This window comes from Fragaria vesca, linkage group LG1 (assembly GCF_000184155.1).
Source record: "Fragaria vesca subsp. vesca linkage group LG1, FraVesHawaii_1.0, whole genome shotgun sequence".
Classification (NCBI taxonomy): Eukaryota; Viridiplantae; Streptophyta; class Magnoliopsida; order Rosales; family Rosaceae; genus Fragaria; species Fragaria vesca.
Window position 1 is genome coordinate 18,697,185 of NC_020491.1, and position 7,287 is coordinate 18,704,471.

The following is a 7,287-nucleotide window of genomic DNA, read 5'->3' on the forward strand; positions in this document are numbered from 1 at the left end:
AAAACTTCATGGTTGTTTGGGTTTGAACTGTAACACCGTATTTGTTGCAATAATTGGTATCACATTCTGAATGTGTTTAAACTTAAAACTTTTTAAAGCTTGTACTATAGATAGGAATATTGGATAAGTGGATTGCGGGAAAATATTAATAAATAAGGAAACCTATATGTATATACAAGTTTTTACACAAATTCATGTGTGAAAACTTCAGCTTTAATTTGCTAGTAGTGAAGTACGAGAGTTGTTTCATTGCTTATTTGTTTCTTAGTTCACACTAATAATCATAAACGTAAATTTAATTTGTAATCTTTTCTGTAATTCTTGTTTTGGATAGGGACATAATTAATGTCTTCCAACATCTCATGCATATAAGCTTAGTAAACTAATAACTAAACACAAACTATAGGGAAAGATTCTTTGTTAGACGTGTTATCTATACTAGTCAGCAAATGAAAAAGATAATGCAATTGATATATACTTGTTTCAGCCACTTTTTAAAGGTTCTCGGACTCACGAAAAATATAGTTTTCATGAAGAGCAGCAATAGCATAGCGGTTGCATGAGGCCAGAGTATGTAGTTGCAGCAGAGACACTAATATGGCTCCGATTAGTTGTAAAACACGTTCATGTTTTAATTGCTTAGTTGTTAAAACATGGATGATATGACAACAAGTCTTTTGAGGCTTGGTATGAACAAAGATATGCTCTGTTACTAAGCCCAAAACTGTTTAGATGTGTTTATATAGGTGAGTGTGAGACTGACCCAAACCTTTTAAATACTCTTCAAACAGAACGGAAAACTGTGATCTCGAAACTTGTAGATTTAGGTTTTTGATCTGAATTCGGCCTCTCTTCACCATTATTTGTCCATGACATAATTACTTTGGACTCTTTTTTTCAGCAGATTTAGGTTTTTGATCTGAATTCGGCCTGCAAACTTTGAGCCTTAAAAATGATCTTGACACCCAACCCCAGATTTAGGTGATTTCAAACTGAGCCATGAACGCTGCCGCATATCACCGTCGGGTCTCTATGTCCATCTAGAGGCCCACCCTTTGTCTCACCGTCATAATCTATCTTCTTCTTATTTTCTTTTCCTTTATAACAATATTTTATTGCAAACTTCCTCTTAAGGATTATACGGGTGATTTCTACATGTAAGTTCAAAATGAAATTATAGTTTTCTCCAATGTCTCGTAGCTCAGAAGAGAACAAATAATGGTGATGACAAATACAACAATGGAAAACAAAATTGAAAGCATGATGCAATCTGTGCCTCTCTTTCTGAAACCTATTTTATGTATAGGTTCAACAAAGTAAACGTTGAAGGCCGCTTCATAAGATTCTTGTTTTTGAAAGAAAGCCATCTTTCTCTGTTCGATCCAGGTTGAAGGGGCCATGCATCGCGTGTCTGGAAACTACTGTGTATATACACAGAGTTCGTGGCCTTCAGATACATGTCTAGTCCATGTATATGGGTTCGATCATACTGTAAAACGGGCTTAAGATAGAACTGATCCATTGCAGACAAAAGAGAATTCAATTTATGCATGAGAAGCACGTTTCATAGAGATCTGCAATTTATATGTGATATGTCAGAGCAACTAGGTCCTAATCTAAACCCAACTTAATTGATTTCTTCATACTGATAACTGATACATATGAACCTAGCCTTCTGCGAAAGCAAACAAGGTAATCAAAGATATTCAACTTTCATTGAACTTGTATATATCACAAGGTTACCTTGCAAGACACAGGAACACAGTGCCTGCAAATTTATCAAGTATACTGACCCCATCTATAAATGATAGAAACTTAAACACTATCTAGTCACGGGTAATAATTCGCTTGGAGGTTGATGCTCAGTTGCTCACGAATCATAATAATTTTGTTTCTTTTTAATTACGAAGAACTATCTTGAACAAAAAATATCAAACAAATTTGCATCATCGAAAAATTACATGAGCAAATCTTGTTCTTTATATCGAAAATTTACATGGTGTACATTCTTTATGTGAGTTTGAGCTATATGTGGTTTGAAACCGTAAGTTTTCAATCTCCGATCCATATATTTTGGTCTTTTAGCTCAAACATTTAGAATGTCGTTTTTTAAATTCCATCAATTTGAGTTTATAATAATGAACTTGTTTCTCCTCGTCTAAGTTAATTTGTTTTCCATCATCGGGTGGAGTTGAAATCTATGATTAAATTGTCCATAAACTTGAGAATGACGTCCTCTTGTTTTTGACGTAAAAAATGGAGCTTGAATTCATGAAAAGCTTGTAGATTTCACCAACATATATAGCAATCAAAACAAAATTCTAGCTAGGACGAAAAATGCAATTTCCCCAACCCACTACTACCACCAACCCTAGAAAATTAATAGAAACCCGAGAAATCAATTTAGAACGGTCATAGATCGTTTCAATCTTAACACATGGGATGTTGATCGTATATAGGAGCATCGATCTGCTTTGTGCAGATACCAGCTAGCTTATTCATTCTCGACCATAAAGCAAGCATGCACCAGCTTCCTTAAATCTGTACGTAAAATCCATTGATTCTTCTGAATCCATTGCTACCAATATTGCACATGGGAATGCAAGAAAACTAGTTCAAGTGCCCTCGACTTTTCCCAACCCAATTATGCTTCGTGTCCCCATCAAACTAAGCATTTGCCATCCCCATGCTTAATGAGTGATCGACTTGGCCACACACAGCTAGCTTTATTCAAACCTAATTTTCTCGAGCTGGGTAAGTTCTCAGATGTGTACCTCAACTTCTTGTCCTGGCCGGCCATGTGTATATATATACTTGATCTGAATTACAAGGAAACTGATGAAGAAAGGACCCAGTTCTTCTGCATAAAGAGACGATGTGTGTTGACTCACCGACCTAGGTTGGCTAAGATTCAACATTTCGTACGAGAAGACTGGCGCATAGAAAGTTGCCGAAATTATAATGACTTGCAGAGAATTCAGACATCGTCCAAATATGATGTATACGACACAGTAGTGATGACTTGAACAATGATTCTAAGCACAGAAAAATACATGCACCAGATCTACATTACGGGTGCATCCACAAAAGAGATGGTAGGGAATGCCAATTGGGTAGGTTAGCATTCTTAGCCGCCTAAACTATATTGTATGACTTGTTTTCAACTATACTATGGTATACCTCTAGAGAAAATGTACGTAAACAAAAGTCTACTAGAAATTTGTTACTTAAAAGTTCATCATGGAAAAGCAATGGTGGCATAATTAGGACTACAAATTCAGTGGATCGAAATCAAAACACTGGGAGGGTTGTGCAGGTGAGCACCAGCTATCACTAGTTAGATGATTGGTGAATAGATGATACTAATGCAGCATCTAGAAGAGTTTCATTTAGTGTGGTAGCATGTAGAAGAGTTTAGCAACTAAATGATTGAGATTCTGGACTATATATCATGAACAATATTGAGTTTACTTTTACTGTTTAACATGTATGATGAGTACTCTGTTATTTTGTAAAAGAAAGAAGAAAAAAAAAAAAAGAAACTTAAAGGTGAAGACATGAACATGACCGTGCCAAAACGAAAATACATATTATCTTTGTTCAGAAATTGAATATTATCTATTTATATATATTTGATAAGAGTACGTTACCTAAAACCAAAATCAAGACATAATTAAGAACCTACCACTTCAATAAACAAATTTAATTTTAGCCTAATTTTGGCACCTACATACAGTTGTGACAACCAGACGTCCTCACAATGTACCAGTCATCAGCCACCAACGACGTCTGTGATCCACGAACCAAATCACGATACAATCTCGAAGAAAACCTGATAGTATTGCCATTAGTTCCTTGATGAGATATCGATCTGGAAATTAAAATAAAAAGGTCCAGTCGACCACTATTCCATCAATCTTAAACCCTTTACAGATTATTAAAATAAAAAGGTCCAGTCGACCACTATTCCATCAATCTTAAACCCTTTACAGATTAAAACACTGCTCTCGTCGATGTACTAGATCGATATCAGTCCAAACCTACCACCCCGAGCATCTAAGGCAATATAGAAGGGATTAGAAGCACTTGACTGATTAAGAAGATATTCGAGCATCTAAGGCAATAGGTTATACCACCTACCAACCAAGGTGGCCTAGTTGCCGGAAATATGCCGGTCGCCACCTCTCTCTTCATATGTGACTCGATTTCGAAAGTTGTCGCTATAAATCAAACGGAGTTGAGACCAAATGCGACTTGGAGAGTTGGAGTCGCCAACACAGCTACTCTTGATCGAAACCTTAGATTTTGCTATACTTGTTATAATTAAGAATTAAATTCAGTTTACTCCTATGAGGTTTGAGAGTAACTTCATGTTAATCCTTATAGCTTCAATTTCATCAGTTTACCTCTCAAACTTTTGAATTTTTTCTCAACAGCGACCAATGTCCTATCTTCTGTCCAAATTGGACGTTAACTGCTGATAATTTTAACCTTAACTGTGAGGCCCGTATTTAGAAGTAACGATCAATTCAAACAAAATATGAGAATTTGAGCATGATAGAAAGAAATTGAAGAGTTCAGGGGGTAAACTGATAAAATTAAAAGTGTTCAAACAGAATACGAGAATTTGGGCACGACAGACAGAAATTGAAGAGTTCAAGGGGTAAACTGATGAAATTAAAAGTGTAGGGACTAACATGAAGTCACCCTCAAACCACAAAAAGGTAAACTAAATTTAATTCTATAATTAATGTTGCATAATATAGTTGCATAACCTAAAAAGCTTGTATTCTCCTTCCTTTTCTTATAGCGTATTCTCCTGCTTGTTTCCTGTAGTTATGTAACTGGCTAGCTTCTGGTAATCGTTTCATCTTTCTGAAAGAGGTAATCCTTTTTCTTTGATTATATGGAGAAAGGCGCACTTTGCTTGCTGACAATGTTACGACACATTGTCCTTGCACGAAATGGTTTCAATGGGAGAATCCGCCCCTCCATGCCTACTTTTCACTTGGATGTCATCGTCCTACTTTAATTTGTTGCTCCATCTACATTGTACCGGTTCGACACATTGGCCATATGCTATGTTTTCTTCCTTGTTGGATATGCCATCACTTGTTCTATATGTAATTATAATCTATATACCTACCATAACAATTACATGAATCTTAGGTTTCACAATTTGTTTTTCTTAAACGGCACTGTATATAATCTATTCTTAAGTAAATTCATTGATCAATCATTTGTGGTAATCCACTAATTAATCCGTAATGTTGCGGAAGAACTTCTCAAGCACGCGTAGGCCTGTAAATATATAGATCATTCCACCCCATACACTCTAATCTGTTGTCAATTGAGTTTAGTTGTAAAACTCATATCATGAATCTTCTCAAGACCATTAAAGCGCTGGTGTCGACGATCACCGTTACCGTTGTTTGACTTACAAATAAGCCATTTGCCGCATAGGACGTGTTTCGTTTCCTCGTCCAAGTGTTGAAATAGACCAAGCACTCCGGCCCTTCCAGTTTCTTCTCGGATCACGAAATAACACTCAAGAACGATGAATGGCATAAACCAATCAATCTCAAATGAAACAACAGTCAACATTCTAGTGATTGTTTCAATAAGAGTGATGGATCGAGATCGATGACAATAGGCATTCAACGCTGTCAAGCTAGCTTGTTCTACTGTGTTTTACAAGTTGTATTGTCCATCGATCTCCATCACTTTCATGCAACCCATCTAGGTCGACAAGCTAGCTAGCTAGTCATCAAAGACAAAACCAGCTGATGAGCTAGCAACAACGACTACGATATATATGTACGCAATCACATAAGGCACCCCAATTAATTAATTAATGGCTAATCGAAGATTAGCACGTAAACTTAACCTAATTATAAACATGCATGCATGCGTGCCTAGCTACTATTCTTCTCTTGTTTCTTTTTAATCCAGAAATAGCAAAACTGCGAAATGCTTGTGATTGGCAGTACCTGTGATATTTTCCAAATACAGAAAAAATTTGGATCGTGAGGGCGCCGTCTCTTTACAAACGTGATTCCCGCGCGTGTGTTTTCCATCCCTGTGCGTTGCGTGAAGTAATGCTCTTTACAACTTTCTTAGTCTAGTTTCCAATTCAAGTCATTGGGCCTCACCGTCAGGCCTCATCACGTGTATCACGTTCCAAATGTTTGTCCCAAAAAAAGAAGAAGAAAGGAATTTCTATTAATTCCTGGATCTTACACTAGTTATATTATACTCTAGGGCTGGCTCCGGACCGGTAACTGAGCTTTTATGCCGAGATTGTAGTCACCGATCAATCGGTTACCGTTGTCGCAGTTGGGTTTAGGCTTGTCGACTGACGAAGCATCCATACCGGCGGCAAGAAAATCTCCTCCGTGGAACTAAATTTTTTATAAAACTCTAAGCTTACACTACCGTATTTGTCAAGTATGTCATCATAGCCAGAAGGGGTGGCGAACTCTCAAACTCCAGAAGCCACGAGGCCAAAAGGTATTTTAATGATGACTAAAAATGAAAAGTGGAACTGTGAATTATAATTTGAGGAGTGTGGATTTCATTTTTCTTCTTTTTGTTAATGAAACACCACTATTCGTTTAAGTTGAGGAATAATTATCCAATTTATGGTTGCATCAAATTGATTAAAACAACTAAATGGGGTCATTTTTAGCTTCTAGTATTGAAAACAAGGAAAATGTGTACTCTAATTTCATTTTGAGGTTCCACCTAAATCATATTTGAATAAATATTACTCACGTTCGATAGTCAAGTTGGTAAGAGGATATGTGTGAAAGTGTGGAACCTATATACTCACGTTTGAATCTCGCCGATGTTGACTGAAGTTAAATTTCAATCTATGTTTAGTGGCCGGTCAGGAAAGAGAAAGTGTTATGACAAGATCCCTCAGCATGAATTAGTTTCTGGGCTTAGAAAATCTTTAAGAAAATCGTGTGATCTCGATAGAAAAAAAAAAAAAGAAGATTCTCATTTTAGATTAGTGTAATGTTTAGCATCATTTTCCCAAAAATCTCACTTTGGATTAGTGTAATGTTTAGCATCATTTTCCCAGGTGAAAACAACAACTTTATCGTATTATAGAGATTTATGCCATGTAGTACTCTAAACTACTCATAAACCAGGTGAATAGACATTAACAGTGGGGGATTGGAAACCGTTTCTGATCTCATCAAATATTAGGCCTTTCATTCTCAGATCAAGTAGTACTTGACCTGCCTTTGCATCACAACCTGCAGGCATGCATCAACGTTC